This window comes from Lithobates pipiens, unplaced genomic scaffold (assembly GCF_037356315.1).
Source record: "Lithobates pipiens isolate NorthernLeopardFrog02 unplaced genomic scaffold, aLitPip1_a1.2 Scaffold_23, whole genome shotgun sequence".
Lineage (NCBI taxonomy): Eukaryota > Metazoa > Chordata > Amphibia > Anura > Ranidae > Lithobates > Lithobates pipiens.
This window is the reverse complement of record NW_027507785.1, coordinates 310,894,244-310,917,390: the sequence shown is the minus strand read 5'-3', so window position 1 is coordinate 310,917,390 and position 23,147 is coordinate 310,894,244.

Genomic DNA, 23,147 nt, shown 5'->3' with positions numbered 1-23,147 from the left:
GTAAATTATTTCACATGATTTAGTTCTATTGAGTGTGGTATGAAATGTATTCATTTCTATTTCACAAGATAGAATTCCAGCCTAACAAATCATATCATTAAGTCACACCACACCACTACGGCTTTGAAATCGTGCTACTCTAGCGCAATTTTTTAGCAGCAGATCTGTGCAATTTGCACCTCCGATTTCATTGCGGCTTGTAAATTAGTTCAACAGGCATCTATGCAAGTTGCAATGAAATCACAAAAAAAGTAGTGCAGGAACCTTTTTCAAAGTCGATGAATCGCGGCAATTTGAACGGTTCCAATGCTGACAATGGGGTGCGACTTGTAATGCGATTTGGATCTGTAAAAATGCATGACAAATAGCACTGGTGTGAATGAGGGCAGAACTAACAAATAACAAAATTATAAAATCCTGGGGGCACCATTCCAGTTTAATTATCAAACAGCTCTGCTAAAGCAGGACTTTTGTTATGTCTTCTGGGAGTTTAAATGCAAACCAAAAAAATACAAATTCCATAAACTTTCTGTATTTATTGATTGTAGCAAAACTTTTTGTCACATTTTGAATTAAAAATAACAAATCACGCCCACGCTCCCCCTTTGGACGTACTCTCAGATCAGGAGCTTTGCTAATTCCCCGAGACCTAGAGAAGCATTTAACAGGCCTCTGACGGGTTTTGAGGCGGTCTGTGCGTCTGGCGAGCGACAGAGCAAGGTTACCTCGATGGCATATTCCTTGCTGCAGAATCTAACTAGGCACTCTGAGGACAACTTTAAGAGTAAGTGGTCTCTTGAACTTTGCAGAAATATTACGGACTCGCAGTGGGGGGACGCTTGTGCAATGGCGCACCGGTGCTCCATTAGTACCAACACACAAGAGTTGTGCTACAAATTGCTGACTAAATGGTATCACACTCCTGACAAGCTTCATAGATGGTTCCTGCAAGTGTCGGAGCTGTGCTGGAGGTGCTAAAGTGAGGTGGGAACACTTATGCCGCGTACACACGACCAGACTGACAGACTTTCGAAGGAGTTCTGACGGAGTTCTGACAGAGTTCTGATGGACTTTCCGAATGAGCGGACTTGGCCACACACAATCACACCAAACTCAGACGGATTCGAACGTGATGACGTACGACTGGACTCGAATAAGGAAGTTCATAGCCAGTAGCCAATAGCTGCCCTAGCGTCGGTTTTAGTCCGTCAGACTAGCACAGACACGAGCGGATTTCTGGGTCCGGCAGAGTTCTGGCGGAAAAATTTGAAGCATGTTCCATTTCTAAAGTCTGTCAGACTTTTGCGAATCAAAAGTCCGTTGCAGCCCACACACGATCGAATAGTCTGCCGGAATCATTCCGTCAGACTTTGGATGTTGAAAAGTCCGGTCGTGTGTACGGGGCTTTACACACATCTGGTGGAGCTGCCCAAAGCTGACACCCTATTGGGACGAAGTGAGATCACTAATTACTCAAATCACGCACACCTCTATTTCATTGGACGCGGCTTGTTGTCTCCTGCACATTACTGATACGCCGCGGAAGAGCTATAAAAATTAGTTACTCAAGCACCTCTTGAATGCAGCTAAAGCGCTGGTGCTGTTGCATTGGCGTTCACCAAGAGTCCCCACAGTGATAGAATGGTTGCATAAGGTAGCAGATACCTATACAATGGAAGAAACAGTGGCCCAGGCTCATGAGACAGTGGATCTGTTCCATGACATTTGGACACCTTGGATAGTGTTCAGATACTCCAGGAAATATGCTGATATTCACCGGGTTAATTGAGATGTTTCCTACTCTCGCAAATCACCTGCCTTTAATATCTATCTTCTTTCTATGCTGCTTTATCTTTTCTTTTTCTTTCTATTCAATCCTGTCTCATTTCCTTCTTGCATTAAATTCCAGATTTCATCTGGCTATTCAATTTGCTTGATTATATGGTACAGCTGGCTCAGATCTTTCCAAGGCTATGTGTACAGGTTGGAACTGTGTATCTAAGCACCACACACTCTTGATGACCGAGTAGATTGCACGGTACAGGTTTATATTTTCTGGCAAATAGATCTGAAATGAGGGTAAGACCCCATTGAATTTTACAGTGCTTTCATGTTCCATTGCATTCCATCGTGATGTTGCAATTCCTGTTATTGTACTATTCTTTTTTTTTTTTCAATAAACACTATTGATGTAAAAAAAAAAAAAAAACAATTCACAAGCATATCTATTTTAAAACATCAACAGGCGTCCCAATATACAAATATATTATAGAGTATTATGGTCACATCCATCCATACCCTGTGATACCCTGCCAATACTCTGCCATACCCAGCCATACCCTGCCGATACTCTGCAATACCCTGCCGATACTCTGCCATATCCAGCCATACTCTGCCATATCCAGCCATACCCAGCCATACTCTGCCATACCCAGCCATACTCTGCCATACCCAGCCATACTCTGCCATACCCAGCCATACTCTGCCATACCCAGCCATATTCTGCCATACCCAGCTATACTCTGCAATACTCTGTGATACCCAGTCATACTCGGCAATACCCAGCCATGCTCAGCCAATATTACAGTGGGGGAGATGTCCATTACAGTGGAGGAGATGACGGGGATATTACAATGGGGACTAAATGGTGGTGGAATTTTCACAGGTTTTTGCAAATTCAATTATTATTTGCTGATCCGAAAAATGATCCAATCCATGACTCTGATCCGAGGAACGATCTGATCCGTGAGTTTTTTTGATCCGTTGTACCCCTATTAAATATCATACCATAACATTTGCCAGAAACCAATCAACATGACCCTAGTAACAAAGCACAGAAGCTACAAAGGTGGAAATAGCTAATTACCTCTATGCCACTTACTACTGACGTCTGAGTCATTACTGATCCCCAAACTCTGCGTCGTTTGCTACTAACTTCTGAATGCTGTGCCACTTATTACTGACTTCTGAACTCTGCATCACCTACTACTGACCTCTGCATAATTTAGTACTGTCTTCTAAAGTCTGCATCTCTTACTACTGACCTCTGAACTCTGCGTCACTACTGACCTCTGAACTCTGCGTCATTTACTACTGACCTCTGAACTCTGCATCATCATATACTACTGACCTCCAAACTCCTGAACTGCTTACAACTGATCTCTGAACTCAACATTAATTACTACTGACCTTGGAACTCTGCATCACTTCTACTGACCTCTGAACTCTGCATTACTTACTACTGAACTGTGTGTCACTTACCAATGACCCCTGAACTCTGCGTCACTACGGGCCTCAGAGTCATTTACTACTGACCTCTGAAATTTGTATAATTTACTACTAACCTCTGACCTCTGCATCACTTACGTAGCTTACTACTGAATTCTGAGTCATTACCGACCTCCGATTCCGAACACTGTCACTTACTACTGACCTCTAAATATTGCATCACTTACTAGTGACCTATGCACTCTGTGTCACTAATGACCTCTATATTCTGCATCACTTACCTCTGAACTCTGCATCACTTACTACTACCTCTGAACACTGCATTGCCTACTACTGACCTCTCTGAACTCTGCATCACCTACTATTGAACTCTGTGTCACTTCTATTGACCTCTAGATTCTGCATTACTTACTAGTGAACTCTGCATCGCTTACTATTGGCCCCTGAACTCTGCTTCGCTTACTATTGGCCCCTGAACTCTGCTTCGCTTACTACTGATCTCTGAACTCAACATTAATTACTACTGACCTTGGAACTCTGCATCACTTTTACTGACCTCTGAACTCTGCATTACTTACTACTGACATCTGAACTTACTTACTACTGACGTCTGAGTCATAAGTCATAGGATACATCACTGGGCACAGACCGCAAAAAAAAAAAAACCTGACAGGGGTCCTAATCCCCCTCCCCTCTATGCAAAACAAAAAAGAAAATTTTGCCCTTGGTTGTACTTTAACCGCTTCCCGACCGCCTCCCGCAGATATACTGTGGCAGAAGGGCACATACAGGCAGATTAACATACGTGTATGTTGCCCTTTAAGAGGCGGCTTGCAGGCACGCGTTCCTGCCAGGAGCTCCGTGACCGCGATCGCAGACTCTATGTCCGTGGTCATACCCGCGATCGTCTCATGGTCAGGAAGAATGGGGAGATGCTAATGTAAACAAGCATCTCCTCGTTCTGCCTAGTGACAGGACACTGATCACCGATCCCTGTAAGCGGGAGCAGTAATCAGTGATGTGTCACACACAGCCCCCCCCCACAGTTAGAATCACTCCCTAGGACACACTTAACCCCTACAGCGCCACCTAGTGGTTAACCCCTTCACTGCCGGTGACATATTTACAGTAATCAATGCAATTTTTTTGCATTGATCGCTGTATTAATGCCAATGGTCCCAAAAATGTGTCAAAATTGTCCGATGTGCCCGCCATAATGTCGCAGCCATGATAAAAATTGCTGATCGCTGCTATTACTAGTAAAAAAAATGAATAAAAATGCCATATATAAATGCCAACTATAACTTTTGCGCAAACCAATCAAACGCTTATAGCGATTTTTCTTTTTTACCAAAAATATGTAGAAGAATACATATTGGTCTAAACTGAGGAAAAAAACGTTTTTGTTTTTCATTTTTATATGTTTTTGGGGGATATTTATTATAGCAAAATGTAAAAAAAAGGCGTTTATTTTCAAAATTGATGCTATTTTTTTGTTTATAGCGCAAAAAATAAAAACTGCAGAGGTGATCAAATGCCACCAAAAGAAAGATCTATTTGTGGGAAAAAAAAGGATGTAAATTTTGTTTGGGAGCAACATCGCATGACCGCGCAATTGCAAGTTAAAGCGACGCAGTGCTGAATCGCAAAAAGTTCTCATGTCAGGAAGGGGGCCAATCCTTCCGGGGCTGAAGAGGTTAAGCAAGTATTGACCAATGACCGGCTAATAATGTGACCACTGCTAGCAAATGGCCAGTGAGCATTCTGCCAATGTATGCTCGGGTGTATTTAAACACAAGAACAAAAATGTCATATATTGCAACTTACTATTCTTTAAATGTGGTGATTGTGTTAGTTTTATTTTTTAAGGCTTTTTCATCCTTTATTTTCCCCTGGTGATTCTGCCAGTAGCACATGTCCTGTCACAGGGTGATAACACTCACACTACTTTATCTGTGGAGAAGCATTGTTGTCATTCTTGGCTACTTTCATGATTTGTACTACAGAACCCTTCCTCTATTTTCATTGCCAGCAAATAGGAAAGAGGGGGACAGGTTCTGTAGCTCACATAGGTTACTTGTGCAGGAATGCAAACACTGCTTGGGATTTCAGTGCAGTGAACCTATTGAACAAATATAACAAACACTTTCAGTGGTATATTTAACCACTATAGCCAAAAGTCAGTGCTTCTCGATTTCTGGGAGGGTGTACATGGGAGTTCTACCAGAACCATGTCCCCAAGGCCCCTGGGGCGCGCATCTGGCATGCTCTGTGTTAGCTGTGTCCTTTGGATACAGCTGATCACAGATTGCGGTAAAGGGCAAATCACAGCGGCCCTTTACCATGTGATCAGCTGTGTCCAATCACAGCTGATAACATTGTAAATAGACTTGCTGGTCATCGGCACTCCTTTCCTCATGCGTTGTCACAGAGTGAGGAGAGGAGAGCCGGTAGTGGGCAAGTGTTACAGGGGACATTTACACGGAAATCGGGGCACTGATCATCAGTGCTGCCTTTCAGAGCCCATCAGTGCCACCTATCATTGGCTATCAGTGCCCATCAGTGCTGCCTATCAGAGCCCATCAGTGCCACCTATCATTGCCTATGAGTGCCCATCAGCGCCACCTCATCAGTGCTGCCTATCAGTTCCGCCTATCATTGCTCATCCATGCTGCCTATCAGTGCCCATCAGTGCTGCCTCATCAGCGCACATCAGTGAAGGAAAAAAATCACTTATCTGCAAAATTTTATAACAGAAACAAAGTCAACTTTTTTTTTTCAAAACTTTTGGTCTTTTTTTTTCCTTTTTGTTTAGCAAAAAAAAAACCCAGAAGAAAGCTCTATTTACATGGAAAAAAAATTATAAAAATGTCATTTGGGTACAGCGTTACATGACCGCGCAATTGTCATTCAAAGTGCATCAGCACTAAAAGCTGAAAATTTGCCCTGGTCAGGAAGGGAATAAAAATTAACGGTATTGAAGTGGTTAACAGACCAAAGAGGAGTAAACTGAATACATTTAATATTAGGGTTTGCATACGCCTTTTTTTTGTTTCTTTTTTGGAATTTAAATTAACACTTCTAAGGTACCTGATTTAAAAAAAAAAATGGCTTTAGAGAGGATTGCTAATTGCTAATGTTCAGTTCAAGCAGTACAAGTGTCATCAATGAGAGAGGTAATAAGATATTATGACAGCAGATGGCAGTAAAGAGCACAATTTCTCCCTAAATATACAGGCTAGGCCTGCAATAATGAACTGAGGACATAAATTAGACTTATAGAAATAAGTTGATTATTAATAGACAGCACATAGGCACAAACTTAATAAATGCATACAACAAGTATATTGTGATTATATAGCAGCCGTGTGAGCCTCTGAATATTTTGTGCTACATAAACAACATCCATATCCTTAAAGTGGAGCTCCGAATCAAAATTATTTATCAGGATTTTTTTTCTCCATAATAATTTTTATTGAACATTTTCAATTATAATTCTGCAATAACATCGTAGGTTACAAAAGTAAGGCATAAAGTAAACTAATGGCAGGGCATAAAGTGGTTATTTGTTGTCCCCGGGAGTCTCATTTTAGGGTCAGCCGGGGTTCAGGTGGCTATTCAGGATGTGGTTTAAAGTCTGTGAGTGCCAGGGTCAGCAGAATTACATGGGATGTAACATTACATTCTGAAATTCTGGCCCTTCCCCCCCACCCCTGCCGAGTGCTCCCATAGCAAGCCACTTTCCATGGGGGCACTCGTGTGTGTGCTCCCTCCTGAGGCGGGTCTAGGCATCCATTGACGCACAGAACGGCTTGGCCCCATCCCTCTATTTCTTCTCACTAGCTGTGATTGACAGTTGCAGTAGGAAAGGCTCCTGCTGCTGCCTCTCTGTCCAATGAGAAGAGAGAGCTGAGAGAGATGTTGCTCACGTGCACATCGCTGGATCAAAATCAGGCTCAGGTAAGTATTTATTTTGATTAGGCTGGGGAGGGGAGGGGGGTGGGGTACTGCATGCAGGATGTCTTCTTTATTATTGCATACAGTGCCTTGAAAAAAAATTCATATCTCTTTAAATTTTCCACATTATTGGGATTTTATGTGCTCAAAATTGTGAAGTGGAAGGAAAATGATAAATAAATATGTGAAAAGTGTGGCATGCGTGTGTATTCACACCCCCCCCCCCATTCAATACTTTGTAGAACCGCCTTTCTCTGCAGTTACAGCTGCAAGTCTTTTTTGGGATTTCTCTACCAGCTTTGCACATCTAGAGAGTAACGTTTTTGCCCATTCTTCTTCTTTGAAAAATAGCAGATTGGATGGAGAGCGTCTGTGAACAGCAATTTTCAATTCTTGCCACAGATTCTCAGTTGGATTTAAGTCTGGACTTTGATTGGGCCATTCTAACACATGATTATGCTTTGATGTAAACCATTCCATTGTAGCTCTGGCTGTATGTTTAGGGTTTGCCTGCTGGAAAGTGAACCTCCGCCCCGGTCTCCAGTCTTTTGCAGGTTTTCTTCTAAGATTGCCCTGTATTTGGCTCCATCCATCTTCCCACCAACTCTGACCAGCTTCCCTGTCCCTGCTGAAGTGGGGATGGTGTGTTCAGGGTGATGTGCAGTGTTCGTTTTCCGCCACACATAACGTTTTGCTTTTAGGCCAAAAAGGTCAATTTTGGTCTCATCTGACCAGAGCACCTTCTTCCACATGTTTGCTGTGTCCCCCACATGGCTTCTCGCAAACTGCAACTGGGGCTTCTTATTGCTTTCTTTCAACAATGTCTTTCTTCTTGCCACTCTTCCATAAAGGGCAGATTTGTGGAGAGCACGACTAATAGTTGTCCTGTGGACAGATTCTCCCACCTGAGCTGTGGATCTCTGCAGCTTCTCCAGAGTTACCATGGACCTCTTGGCTCTTCTCTGATGAATGCTCTCCTTGCCCGGCCGGTCAGTTTAGGTGGACGGCCATGTCTTGGTAGGTTTGCAGTTGTGCCATACTCTTTCCATTTTCGGTTGATGGATTGAACAGAGCTCCGTGAGATGTTCAAAGCTTGGGATATTTTTTATAACCTAACCCTGTTTATACTTCTCCACAACTTTATCCCTGACCTGTCTGGTGTGTTCCTTGGCCTTCACGATGCTGTTTGTCCGCTAAGGTTTTCTAACAAACCTCTTAGGGCTTCACAGAACAGCGGTGATTATACTGAAATTAAATTACACACAGGTGCACGCTACTAATTGGGTGACTTCTGAAGGCAATTGGTTCCACTAGATTTTAATTAGGGGTATTGGAGCAAAGGGGGCTGAATACAAATGCACGCCACACTTTTTTCAGATATTTATTTATAAAACACTTTGAAAACCATTTATCATTTTCCTTCAACTTCACAATTATGTGCCACTTTGTGTTTGTCTATCACAAAAAATCCCAATAAAATACATTTAAGTTTTTGGTTGTAATATGACAAAATGTGGAAAATTTCAAGGGGTATGAATACTTTTTTCAAGGCACTGTAGAATGCATTAAGGTGAAAAAAAAACGACCGCCTTTAAAACCACTTTAAGACTCCCATACAAGGATCGAAATTCAGCTGGTTCAGCAGGGACCGGTCAAATTTTGATCCATGTGTGGGGTAGTGTGGCTGTAAAGAAGTCGATCCACGAATCTCAGAAAAGGTCTTTATTAAAGCGGAGGTCCACCCTAAAATGGACCTTCCGCTCATCGGATTCCTCCCCCCCTCCGGCGCCACGATTGGCACCTTTCAGGGGGGAGGGGGGTGCAGTTACCTGGATAATCCAGGTAACTGCACCCACTTCCGGGCTAGCTCTCTGCGGAAAGGGGCGTACATTACGCCCCTTTCCGCAAGTGCCCGCCCCCTTCACCAAGTGCCCCGCTGCCTGCTGGGAAACACACAGATCCCAGAGGCAGCGGGGACCGTCCTCATTGCGCAGCGCGGCTCGCGCATGCGCAGTAGGGAACCGGGAAATGAAGCCGAAAGGCTCCATTTCCTGATTCCCATACCCAAGATGGCGGCGGCAGCACTCGAGTGTCGATCTAGAGATCGGCTTCGGGTGCTGACATCGCGGGCGCGCTGGACAGGTAAGTGTCACTATTTTAAAGTCAGCAGCTGCAGTATTTGTAGCTGCTGACTTTAAAAAAAAAAAAAAAAAAACGCGGAGTCCCGGCGGACTCCCGCTTTAAAGACGTGTGTAGCAGCCATCTTTGGTTGAGTCCCGTCAGTGGGCATGCATGGGGGGGGGGGGAGTCCAGGTTGTGCATTTGGGGAGTTATTGGACCCGGTATTGTGGAAGGGTGCTCACATTGCACAGGCCATAGGGAAGTTGTTGACAGTGGCTCTAATGAGTGAATGTACAGGGAAGTAATTGGGGACTGTCTGGAAGTTTGGGCCAAAGGACCGCGTCAAGAGAGTAATGAGTAAATAAGTGTTCATAAGGTACTCAGTCTTTCAGGGATATATGAAGATTCCAGTCTACCACCTGGACCCAGTCAGGTTTTATTGCTGTCTTTGTTTCCCCTTCTCACTCTCTTGCTTCCTGTGTGGTCACTAGGACAGGAAGTAAGGGTAAATCACCCCAACAGGGACACAGCAAGAAAAACAAGTTTTACCCTTCCCCACTATGTCCAAAACAATTAAAAGTCTAGAATCCTACTTTAAATTTTACATTTATTTTTGCGTAGGTTGAATTTATCATTACCTTTTTAGTACATTAGCCAAGTTATCTTCTCGCATGACATTTCTGCATATTTAAAGGCTTTAATTATTATTATACAGGATTTATATAGCGCCAACAGTTTACTCAGCGCTTTACAATGTAAAAGGGAGACAGTACAATTAGAATACAATAAAATACAAAGGGGTTAAGAGGACCCTGCTCATAAGAGCTTACAATCTAATAGGCTGGGGCAAGTGATACAAAAGGTTATAACTGTTGGGAGTGAGTTTATGGAAGTGATAAAAGATTAGTTGGAGGCATGATAGACTCCCCTGAAGAGATACGTTTTTAGGGATCATCTACAGGCAGCCAGAGAAGGAGATAGTCAGACAGACTGAGTTCCAGAGGATGGGAGAGGCTCTGGAGAAGTCCTGGAGATGAGCATGAGAGGAGAAGACAAGGGAGCTAGAGAGCAGGAGGTCTTGAGAGGAGCAGAGAGGACGATTTGGGTGATATTTGGAGCAGTGGCGGCCCGCCCATATGGGGCACACGGCCGCCACCCCACCATCCAATGCGTCCGTGCCGCCCCCCGTAAAAATGTACCACAGGCTGCCACTGATTTGTAGACAAGATTGGTGATGTAGCTCAGGGCAGAGTTGTGAATGGCTTTGTATGTTGTTAGTATTTTGAATTTCATGTGCTGGGCAATCGGAAGCCACTTTACAGATTGGCAGAGAGGGGTGGCTCCTTCTTTGTCCATCTTGTAGATAATTTGTTATGTTACACCTATATTTAGCATGTAACGTGAAGCTTGGTCACATGGAGCATCTCCCAAACCCTAGAAGGTACAGTATCTCACAAAAGTGAGGACACCCCTCACATTTTTGTAAATATTTTATTATATATTTTCATGTGACAACACTGAAGAAATTACACTTGTCAATGACACAGGTGTGTTACATTTGGTGTTATCGCTCTCACTCTCTCATACTGGTCACTGGAAGCTCAACATGGCACCTCATGGCAAAGAACTCTCTGAGGATCTGAAATAAAGAATTGTTGATATATATACATAAAAATGGTCTAGGCTATAAGAAGATTGCCAAGACCCTGAAACTGAGCTGCAGCACGGTGGCCAAGACCATACAGCGGTTTAATAGGACAGGTTCCACTCAGAACAGGCCTCACCATGGTTGACCAAAGAAGTATAGTGCACATGCTCAGCGTCATATCCAGAGTTTTTTGGGGGGAAATAGACATATGAGTGCTACCAGCATTGCTGCAGAGGTTGGAGGGGTGGGGGGTCAGCCTATCAGTGCTCAGACCATACGCCGCACACTGCATCAATATGGTCTGCATGGCTGTCTTCTCAGAAGGAAGCCTCTTCTAAAGATGATGCACAAGAAAGCCTGCAAACAGTTTGCTGAAGACAAGCAAACTAAGGACATTACTTACTGGAACCATCTCCTGTGGTCTCATGAGACCAAGATAAACCTATTTGGTTCAGATGGTGTCAAGCGTGTGTGGTGGGAACCAGATGAGGAGTACAAAGACAAGTGTGTCTTGCCTACAGTCAAGCGGGGCGGACTGACCATTGGACCACTCGGGCACTGCCCGAGGGCCCCATGCCACTAGGGGGCCCCATCAGGGTTGCCAGCCTCAATAAAACCAGGGACAGTATGTAAAAGTTTGTGTTTTTTTTTTTACATCCGTCTCTGAAATGTCCCTTACCGACAACCTTTTGGTCTAAAAATCCCAAGATTATAGCTGCCCCACCTCTCCAGTACCTTCTCAGCCAATAGAAACATGTCTGTGTATACTGTGTGATTGTATACTGTGTGTGTGTGTGCATACTGTGTGGCCCCATAATCTCCTATAGCCCGGGGGCCCCATGAGTTGTCAGTCCACCCCTGCAGTCAAGCATGGTGGTGGGAGTGTCATGGTCTTGGGCTGCATGAGTGCTGCTGGCACTGGGGAGCTACAGTTCATTGAGGGAACCATGAATTCCACTGTGACATACTGAAGCAGAGCATGATCCCCTCCCCTCGGAGACTGGGCCGCAAGGCAAGATACCATCATAGTAACGACCCCAAACACACCTCCAAGACGACCACTGCCTTGCTAAAGAAGCAGAGGGTAAAGGTGATGGACTGGCCAAGCATGTCTCCAGACCTAAACCCTTATTGGGCATCTGTGGGGCATCCTCAGATGGAAGGGGGAGGAGCGCAAGGTCTCTAAAATCCACCAGCCCTGTGATGTCATCGTGGAGGAGTGGAAGAGGACTCCAGTGGCAACCTGTGAAGCTCTGGTGAACTCCATGCCCAAGAGGGTTAAGGCAGTGCAGGAAAATAATGGTGGCCACACAAAATATTGACACTTTGGGCCCAATTTAGAAATTTTTCACTTAGGGGTGTGCTCACTTTTGTTACCAGCGGTTTAGTCATTAATGGCTGTGTGTTGAGTTATTTTTAAGGAACAGCAAATTTACACTGTTATACAAGCTGTACACTCGCTACTTTGTAGCAAAGTCTCATTTCTTCAGTGTTGTCACATGAAAATATATAATATATTTATAAAAATGTGAGGGGTGTACTCACTTTTGTCAGATACTGTACATCTTCTAATGGCATTCTGTTGTTATTTGATATTTGCTTGGTTATGAGTAGCTTCTCCCACACAGCCACGTCCTTAAGGTTCAGAACACGTCAATGGCATGTAGTATGGTGGTGGCATCCCTGCAACTGTAGTCCCACCACACACCCTCCAGCCTCATAACAGCAGATTTACTGCTACAAGGGCGGCTGCTCTACGCAGAAACATGTGTGTGTATATATATGGTATTTTGCACTTCCAGGCAGGAGGCCTGCCCATGGGTCACCGGCGTGCTACTTCTGTGGCGCTAAAACAAAAGGCGCTTTAGCGCGAACGGCCGGCGCTTTCAGTGTGAAAGCAGCCTTAAGGTATCACTACTCGGGAGGTTTGTGCCTGGGGAACCCTTAGAGTGGTCTGGTTGATGATATCAAGTTCATGTTTCCCCAAAACCTACAGACTCTGGAAATCTAGGCTCGGGATCCCTGCTTAGTGCTAATTAACTCACCTATTGTCTGATTAATCACAACATTGTCTGGGTGGGCATTGAGTCACCTAGGCTGGTTTAAGTGACTAGTTAATTAGCTCATGTAAGTTATGTAGCGCCAGCTCCTGAAGAGCACACGCTATGTTTTTGAAATTGAAGGTTACACCTGAACCGCAGTTTGCTTTGGGTACAATTGTTTCAAAATTTGGACCTCAGCATCAGTCTGACCGGACTCTAGGATGTTCAGCCTAGCCACAGGGGGCACTGTCTCTTCTGGCAGGCATGGAACCACAGTCTGGTTGGATGCTTTAAGATTACTCTCTCTCGGAGCCCCCCCCAGTGGGAGTGTTACTCTTGCTGTGCTTTCTGGGAGAGGGTACTTAAGATGCGGATGTCACGTGGTTCGGGGTTCCGGTCCAGAAGGATGTTTTGACTCCATGGTCCTGGTCCTCCTGACCAGCCCCCAGGAAGGCTATGGCCTGGGGTGCGGATCCACCCGGGCTGGCTAGGCCAAGGCAAGGAAGCTAAAGAGGGATTCTGAGGTGTTTGGGTGCCGTCTCCGGTCTGGGAGAGACCCAGTAACTTCATAGCCATCTAGGGGAGGACTCTTCAGAAGAAGGCCAGGTACGGGTTGGTTTCTTAGCAAGAGCCTGGAGGGGCTGAAGTACCTAAGTGAATCCAGCCTTGTGGGTATCGCCAAGCTGGCTGAAAGATCCAGGTATCACACGAGTGTTCTACAAGTTTTGTTTCCTACGTGCTCTACAACAACGTCTGTGGCAGAGACTTATTCCTGTATGTTCTGCAACAGCGTCTGTGGCAGAGACTTGTTCCTGAGTTAAGCACCTTGTTAGCTGCTAGGCCTTGTGAGAGAGGGACTATCCAACTTGAGTGAGCATCCAGTTGTGAATGGCTATCCTCTGGATTTAGTCAAAGTAAGCAAGTTCTTCATTATTGACTTTGACACTAAGAGTACCTGAACTTTCTTCCAAACCCTCTGATCCTCATTTAAGAGATTGCTCGTTGTCTATGTGTTTTGCAAATAAAATCCCTTTATGCGGATCTGTCGTCAGTCTCTCAAGTTACTGGGCCATCTACCACGGGAAACCCCAGATGTGAATTGAGGAGAAGAAGGTAACGGTAAGCCCAATTAAACCAGCAGCTCCTTCGGGGGTCAGTGCTACAGTTATATTTCTGGTTACAGTTTGTATTGCTTGGGTAATATGATCGGAGGGGACTGTTCTCCTTGGGGTATAAAGTACGTGTCTTAGTTTCAATAAACAGTTCCAGTTTCCATACAAGCTATTTGTCGGCTAGTCTTGTATGCTGCGGCTATAATATCAGGAATCCTCGTCCAGACTGGAGGAAGCGGTATACCGACGGAAACACCAAGGCTGGGTGCTGGGACACTCCTGTCACATTGGTGACAGCGGTGGGATTCATTTCTCTTCATATATTTCTTGAGTGATTTTGTTGATAAATATTTGAAGTAATCCAAACCCAAATCTCAGCGTCCATTAAAGCGAAACTTCAGTCATTTTTTCATCTTTTTTTTTTATTGAATTTTTGGTGACATACAAAATTGCCCACGCAGGGGCCCATTTTTTCATCTTTCCATCTATTAAATCTTCTGCCCTTGTTGTTCTAACTTTGGATAGTAAAACTTTTTTATTCTGACAGTAAATACCTTATACAGCCCACCTCTTTGTCTGGTAAAAAGGCCTAGGCTTTTGACATCATGCACAGCCCTCTCTCTCTCACTCTCGTCTGAGTTTGCCAGGAAGGGAGGGGGATAAGTCATAAGAGGGCCAATGAGGGCTGCAGAGCTGGAGGTGCGCCTCTGTGTGTCTGTAAATCCAGGAAGTGAACAGGCAGCAGCTTCAGCTGCCCACAGTTAAAATGGTTGCTGCCAGACTCAGTGGAGGGAGATGTCTGCAGCATATTTGGCAAGTACAGAATCACAGTATATATAAAATAATGCTAAATAATGCAAAGTGGTTGGAGGGAAACTTCAGAATGACAAAGATGTTTTTATTACAAATTATGTAGGCAGACTGCAGTTCGTCTTTCAGTTGTTGTCCACCATTTTCTCGGTCACCCTGTGCTCCTAATAGACACAGGGTTACTTACACATGAAGCCCCATACACACTATCAGTTTTTCTGATGATTTTTTTTTTCCTTCAGATTTATCAAAACCATGTAATATGAGGTCAAACCTTAGGAGTTTCAATTTGTATGCAATTGGGCAGGCCCTTGCACTATATGGTTTTGGTAAAACTGAAGGAAAAACTCAGCAGAAAAACTGATAGTGTGTATGGGGCTTTAGAGGGGCCAGGGGAGCTGAGACAGGGGTTTCCCAAATTTCTAAGGTAAGCTGGGTTCCACGCCCTCCCCCCCCCCCCCCCGCCCAAAGTGACTCCCGTCACATGTAGCATCTCCATTAAAGTCTATTGAACCAAAAATACGCAATTTTTGTTTTAAAAAAATGCCCTGATCCTTTCCAGAGACACAGTGGCTGAAAAAAGCATAGATGTGAAAGTGTCCTATAGTAAACCATGTTAAATGGACTGTAGTGCGTTTCTGCAAAAAGCAATAAAAAATGTATAGGTATGAATAGAGCCTTAAGTCACCGGACATTAACACCACAAGTAAAGTAACATTTTAGATAGCTGCCTACAAGTGAGAGCTGTAAGGGACCCAGGGAATGGACAGTCCTGGGAATGTCAGTTTCAGTGGGGACTTCTCAGGTCTGGGGCCATGTTCGTGCCCGGGCAGGAAAAGTCATTTTGTACACAGTTCCAGGTATGGCTTTTTGCATAGTGACAGGGTCACTTTAATAATGTGCATTATCGAAGTTGTAATTGCATGCCCATAAATTTGATTCCATTTTAAAAGCATCAGTTTTATTTTAAAGTCATCATACGTCATTTTAGAGAGCAGTTCCAGGAAACAACTGAAATCAATAAATAAACCGGTAAAGGAAACATTACAGATAAAGTCATGCACTCAGCTTCGTTTAACGCTTTCGTTATTCAGATAACTGTGTAGTTGAAGTAGAACTAAACTCTCTCAATCAACGTGAACTATTTTCCATCCCTATGTTGCTAACATTAGTAAATAGACAGGAAGGTATATTAGCCACTTCCGGAAGATTTACCCCCCTTCATGACCAGACCATTTTTTGCAATGTGGCACTGTGTTACTTTAACTGACAATTGCGCGGCCCTGCAACACTGTAACCAAACAAAATTTTATATAACTTTTCCCCACAAATAGAACTTTCTTTTGGGGGTAATGCACCACTGGGTTTTTCAATTTTTGCAATATAAACAAAAAAAAAATAAAAAAAATTTGTAAAACAAACAATATTTTTTACTTTCCGCTATAAAACATATCTAATGAAAAAAATTGAATTTCTTCATAAATTTAGGCCAATATGTATTCTGCTACAAAAATCCAAATAAGCATATATTGATTGGTTTACACAAACGTTCTAGCATCTGCAAACTATGGGATACAGACTGGATTTTTAATAAATTTATTTTTATTATACTAGTAATGGCGGCGATCAGCGACTTATAGCGGGACTGTGATAGTATGGCGGCCAGTCTGACACTTATGCCCCGTACACACGAGCGGATTTTCCGTTGGAAACCGCTCGAGCTTGGCTTGCATACACACCGTCACACAAAAGTTCTCGGAACTTTCGTCAAGAACGCGGTGACGTACAACACTACGATGAGCCGAGAAAATTAAGTTTAATGCTTCCAAGCATGCTTCAAAATGTTTCTGAGCATGTGTAGGAATTTTGCGCATGGGAATTTGTACAGACGATCGGAATTTCCGATCAGAACTTTTCTCAACCGAAAAATAGAGAACCTACTCTCAATTTTTTGCTGGCTGGAATTCTGCCAGCAAAAGTCCGATGGAGCGTACACATGGTCGGAATTTCTGACCAAAAGCTCACCTCCAACTTTTGCTGGCAGAATTTCTGATCGTGTGTATGGGGCTTAACAGACACTTTTTGACCAGTGACACTAATGCAATGATCAATGCTAAACATTTGCACTTTCACTGTACTAATGACACTGGCTGGGTAGGGGGTTAAACATCTAGAGCGATCAAAGGGTTAAATGTGGGTCTAACCAGTGGGGGGTTAGACATCCCTACACTATCCACTCGCATCAGGGGGCCAGGGCCTTAAATAAGTTCTGCCCTTACCAAAGATGGCTGCAGAGTTCACAAGGGGCAGCAGCTAGATGGACAGCTGATCCCCTGGCAACCACAGGAACTTGGTCCTTGTGATTTCCCTCCTCTTATGTATTGCCGCTTTTTGTATGTTACAACATGGTTTAGCAAGGTGAACGTCATTCAGAAAGGGTTTTAGTGTAAGTTATTTGTTAACTTGCCTCCCTCCCAACTCCCCCTTTAAGTCATGTACTCACCTGTCAATGCTCCCACCATGGGGGCTTTTACTCCAGTTGCAGGGCCCTTTATTATAGTCCTGCAACAGGACCCTTTCCTGACATCTTGCTCCCCCCCCCCCCCCACAGTGGCGGAACGCCAGGACCCAGTCGCAAGTGTCACCTTTTGCGATCCTGGTAGTTCCACTCCTGGTGTCAGTAATTTTTAATTTTTGTTATTTTATTTTTCTTACTATTTTGTACCATTTTTTATTTTTATTTTTTTTACAATTATTTATTGTTTTTTACAATATATATATTCATTGGTGAAATATCAGGGGTTTAAACAGACCTCTAATGTTTCACCTTTGAGACACAGAGAGAAGATTGGGGACACAGCCCTCAGTCTTCATCTCTGCAGCCTCAACTGCACAGAATGAATGTACAGGAATAGCTCTGTATAGAGCTTCATGGTCATACACAAACAGAAGCATAGTAATGAATGAACACAGGAGCGATCAGTACCGATCACTCACTGTGTCCATTCAGAAAAGGAAGGGGCCGGTAAATTACATATTTACTGCCCCCTTCCCCCGCTTTCCATCCTGACACAACCACTGCTGCAGCCAGTGGGAGAGAGAAGGGGGGAAACCGGCAAAGCTGTGGGGGACAGCAGGAGACATGTAAACTGGAGAGGAGGGGCAGCATATAGAGGAACCGATGCCAGTGGCGGAACTACCACCATAGCGACCCGTGCGGTCGCTACGGGGCCCGCAGCTGAGGAGGGCCCGGTGAGCGGGCGGCAGGTGAGCCGCCGAGCTCCCTGTCCGCTCGGCGCTCGTACAGTCACACTGACTGTACGAGCGGACACAGCCAGGTGACTCGGCGGCGGCGGGGGGTTGTTGGGGAAGCTGCGGGGAGGCTTAGTGGGTGGCCAATCAGCGGGTGGCGGGGCAGAGAGATGACTTCATCTCTCACCGCCCGGCGCCCGCCCTGCAAACTGCCAGCTCCGCTCTCACTCACTGTGCAGGCAGCAGAGATTACATCCTCTCTCTGCTGCCTGACTCAGACTGGCAAACAGAGCGACTTTAACAGGAAAGTGACAATCCGCAATGTGTGACAGGTGACATGGCAAATGGACAATCCGCAATGGATGGCAGGTGACATGGCAAGTGGAAAATCCGCAATGTGTGGCAGGTGACGTGGCAAGTGGACAATCTGCAATGTGTAGCATGTGACGTGGCAAGGGGACAATCTGAAACTTGTGGCATGTGACGTGGCAAGGGGACAATCTGAAACTTGTGGCAGGTGACGTGGCAAATGGACAATCCGCAATGTGTGGCAGGTGACGTGGCAAGTGAACAATCCGCAATGTGTGGCAGGTCACGTGGCAAGTGGACAAACCACAATGGGTGGCAGGTGACATGGCAAATGGACAATCCGCAGTGGGTGGCAGGTAACGTGGCAAATGGACAAACCGCAATGGGTGGCAGGTGACGTGGAAAGTGGACGATTTGCAATGTGTGGCAGGTCACGTGGCAAGTGGACAATCCGCAACTTGTGACAAGTGACAATCTGCATCTGGTGGCAGGTGACACACTCGAGGCTCCCACTGATTCTGCATTATGGTGAGTTGAACTATTTAATTTTCTATAACAATGCAATAATAGAAATAATGTGTTTCAATCATCCTGACACCATAACACAAATGGTGCCGTGATAATTGAAGCGCCAACATCAGCCATTGCCCCAATAAATTGCCCCCATAAAAGTATTTTCTATCAGTGCCCCTCCCGAGACTAGAATCTGGATCCGCCCCTGGGTGGGGGGGGGGCCCATACAACATTTTGCTATGGGGCCCTGTGATTTCTAGTTACGCCCCTGACCGATGCCCTCCATTTTCCTCCTGCAGCCACTGATTGCCTGCGGGAGGGAGAAGAGGAGAAGCAAGCTTTCAGTGGCTGCAGGAAGATAATAGACAGTTCCTCTATATCAGTGATTCTCAAGCAGGGTTCTTCCAGAGGGTTCCTTCAGCATTGGACAATTTCTGCCTCTCAGGTAAGTTCCCACTGACACCATTGATCTTTTTAGCTATCTGTAAGGAGGTAATTCTTCCCAATGACCACAAGTGTAAGGACCATTTTTCCAACTGACCATCACACTAATGTATCATGAGCTGTAGATTTCTAATTTTTTTAGCAGGGGTTTCCTGTGACCGGAGAACTATTTCAAGGGTTCCTCTGTGTTGAAAGGGTTGAGAAAGGCTGCTCCATATGTTGCCTCCACCACCCCTCCTAGTGACAGGGGAGCCGCACGGGTACTCAGGACCATAGGGCCAGGTTGCAGTTATGACCCCTATAGTTACACCCCTGCTCCCACCAGATCCACATTGTCCGGCCTATGAGGAGCTGCATAGACATTATTAGGAATTCTCCTAACCGGCCTTTTCTTTCTTCTACCATTCATTCCCCAAAGACAGGCCATCTTTAATGTATCCCAAAGGTAGATGGCCTCTCCTTAGAAATTAAAAGGATTATATTGCACATGTGCAAAAAAGGAAGGAGAACCTGCTATTAGTGATGGCTATACATTATTCCATAGCCTGCACAGTGTGGCTCTAGCAGAAGTGTGGTCAGGTGGGAATAAAGATTTGGGGCAGGGGGAGGCACAAGTTGAAGGACCTCCAGTTATGGGATCACCAGGGATGCTTGAGAAATTGGAGAAGATGTGCCACTACTCTACAACCAGAGGGCTTTTACCAGAAGACCAACCAGACAGCCTCATTCTTGGCTACATTCAGGGGCGGACTGACCATTGGACCACTCGGGCACTGCCCGAGGGCCCCATGCCACTAGGGGGCCCCATCAGGGTTGCCAGCCTCATTAAAACAAGGGAAAGTATGTAAAAAAATTTTTTTTTTTTTACATCTGTCTCTGAAATGTCCCCTACCGACATCCTTTTGGTCTAAAATTCCCAAGATTATAGCTGCCCCACCTCTCCAGTACCTTCTCAGCCAATAGAAACATGTCTGTGTATACTGTGTGATTGTATACTGTGTGTGTGTGTGTTTGTGTATACTGTGTGGCCCCATAATGTCTGATTGCCTGGGGGCCCCATAATCTCCTATTGCCCGGGGGCCCCATGAGTTGTCAGTCCGTCCCTGGCTACATTGCTGTTCTAATTACACCTACAGTCCCAGGTCTTCTCCAATCACAATCACATCCTTGATGAAGGGTGAGGCCTTTCCCTCGAAACACATTAACTTTTTACCTGTGAACTAATAATTTCAATAAACTTTTCAAATATACCCACAAGTGTAGTGAAATTTATTAACAAGCACGCCTCTTCACCCATCCAAAAGTATCCATATATGACCCCTCATCTCATGAGCCCACTCAGGTTTGGACGGGATTTCGGTGAATTTCCTATGAAGAGGGATGCAGGTAGAAGTCCCTTCTACTCCATGAACTTGACCCCTGGAGGATTGAAAGAAGGGCCATTTTGAGGAGTTTTTTCATATCTGGAATGGAGGTGACTATGTGATGTGTTATGGCAACCAATCAGATTTTACAGTCCATCGGTTTAAAGCAGCTCATACTTATGCCGCGTACACACGATCGAATTGGTCTGGCAAACAATCCGGCAAACAATCCGCCGGACGGACTTGGCCACACACGGACACTCCGAAAGTCCGGCGACTTCTAACGCGATGACGTACAACACGTACGACGGGACTAGAAAAAGGAAGTTCAATAGCCAGTAGCCAATAGCTTCCTTCTCGTACTTGCTTCAGAGCATGCATCATTCTTAGCCCCTGTACACACGGTCGGAGATTTCGACAACCAAATCCGTGTGGGATTTTGTCCGTCGGATCTTGTCCGAAACTGTTGCTTACACACGGTCGGACTAAGTTGTTGAAAAATCCGATCGTTCAGAACGTGATGACGTAATTTCGTTACGATGGGACTACGTTCAGGCTAGTAGCCAATAGCTTTAATGTAGGAATTTGATCTGAGCATGCGTGGCACTTGGTCCGATCAAAATTCTCTACACATGATCGGAGTATGTCCGATCGAACCAGTTGGTCGGGAAATATTTCCAACATGTTGGAAAATTGGGTCCGACGGAGATTCCGACGGAATCAGTCCGATGCATACCACACACAGTCGGATTATCCGACGACACGGTCCGATAGGACACATTCCGACGGATTCTCCGACCGTGTGTACAAGGGCTAAGTCCGCCGGACTAGCACACTGACGAATGGATTGTCCGCTGAAAGCCAAGTCCGGCGAACAAATTCTGAGTCAAAACTACTTTCTAAGTCCGCCGGACTTTACGATGAAAAAGTCCGCTGGAGCCCACACACGATCGAATTGTCCGGCGGACAATTCGATCGCGTGTACGCAGCAAAAGAGTGCTGATTGGTTGTTTTGGGTTGCTGCACTTTGTACTTTATCATTTACCTTATTAAATAAACCCATCAGAGCATTAGAATGTTCCTCAAGCCAAATGCAAAGTGAATCCTGAAAGCAGCCATTTAGGCCTATGTCGATGGTAATGGGGTTACATTAATGGATCTGTTATGGAATGCAAATCTTAAAGTGCCATAGAAAAATAGCACTTGCCCGTCTGGCGTTCATTATAAGCGGCGTTCATTCCAAAATTTCCCTTTAAGAAGGATGTATTGTTACAGTGCAGAGGGAATAGACGAATAATGTATGCTGACATCATTACTTCTACCCTGGATTGCTATTACACCCATTTAGGAATCGGCTCGCACATTTCCAGGCTTGCAGATTCTTGTTCGGAAGGATTTGTTTAATTAACATTAATTAACAAGTACACATGGAAAAGGTCCCACGTTTTATACTGCATCCCTCCTGACTGTCCCTGTTTTGGAGTAAACATCACTAATTTGGATCCCGGGTTCCTCTTTCCACCATTAATGGTCTCCCTTGTAGGTCTGATATGTATAATAGTACACAACAGTATTAGATTACACCAAAGTGGTCTTGTCAATTAACCACTTGAGCGCTGGAAGGTTTTAGCCCCTAATCAGGCCATTGTTTAACTGGCAATTGCACAGTCATGCAACATTGTACTCAAATGAAATGCATTTCTTTTTTTTACCACAAATAGAGCTTTCTTTTGGTGGTATTTGATGACCTCTGGGTTTTTTGGCCCTTTACCCCAAACCGCGACACGCCGGGTCCCAAGAATCCGGCAGTCACAGACACTGCCAGGTGCGCTCCCCAGGTAGGGTTGCCACCTGTCCAGGATTCACCCGGACAGTTCGGGTTTGGACTCATGCGCCCGGGTTGCAGACTGTCTGAAACCTGGACACATTATTCAGACTGGACTATGGCTTCCCAGCAGGATTGCTGGCTGCAGTTGTCTAGGCTTAGAGTGTCTGTTATACTCTCTTTCACACTGCCCAAAGCCAACACTAACACCCCCCCCCCCCTCCACAAACACACAGACAGACAGGAGAGGAGAGAGGACCTGATCTGCACCTCTTCCTCCCGCCCCTACCCCTCTGTGTCTGCCAACACTCCAATCCCCGGCGCTGTGCCTCAGAAAAGGAAAGTGGGGGCTGGAAATTTGAAGTCCAGAAGCCTCAGATACATCTGGATGAGATGTGCTGACTGCCAAGCGGTGAGTGAGCTCACCATCCATTCCTGTCTGTGACTGAAGTCTGCCCCCTTCTCTCTCCTGCCTCTAAGTGAGAACGCAAAGTTAAATTGGGGTTCTCAGAGCACCCCTTA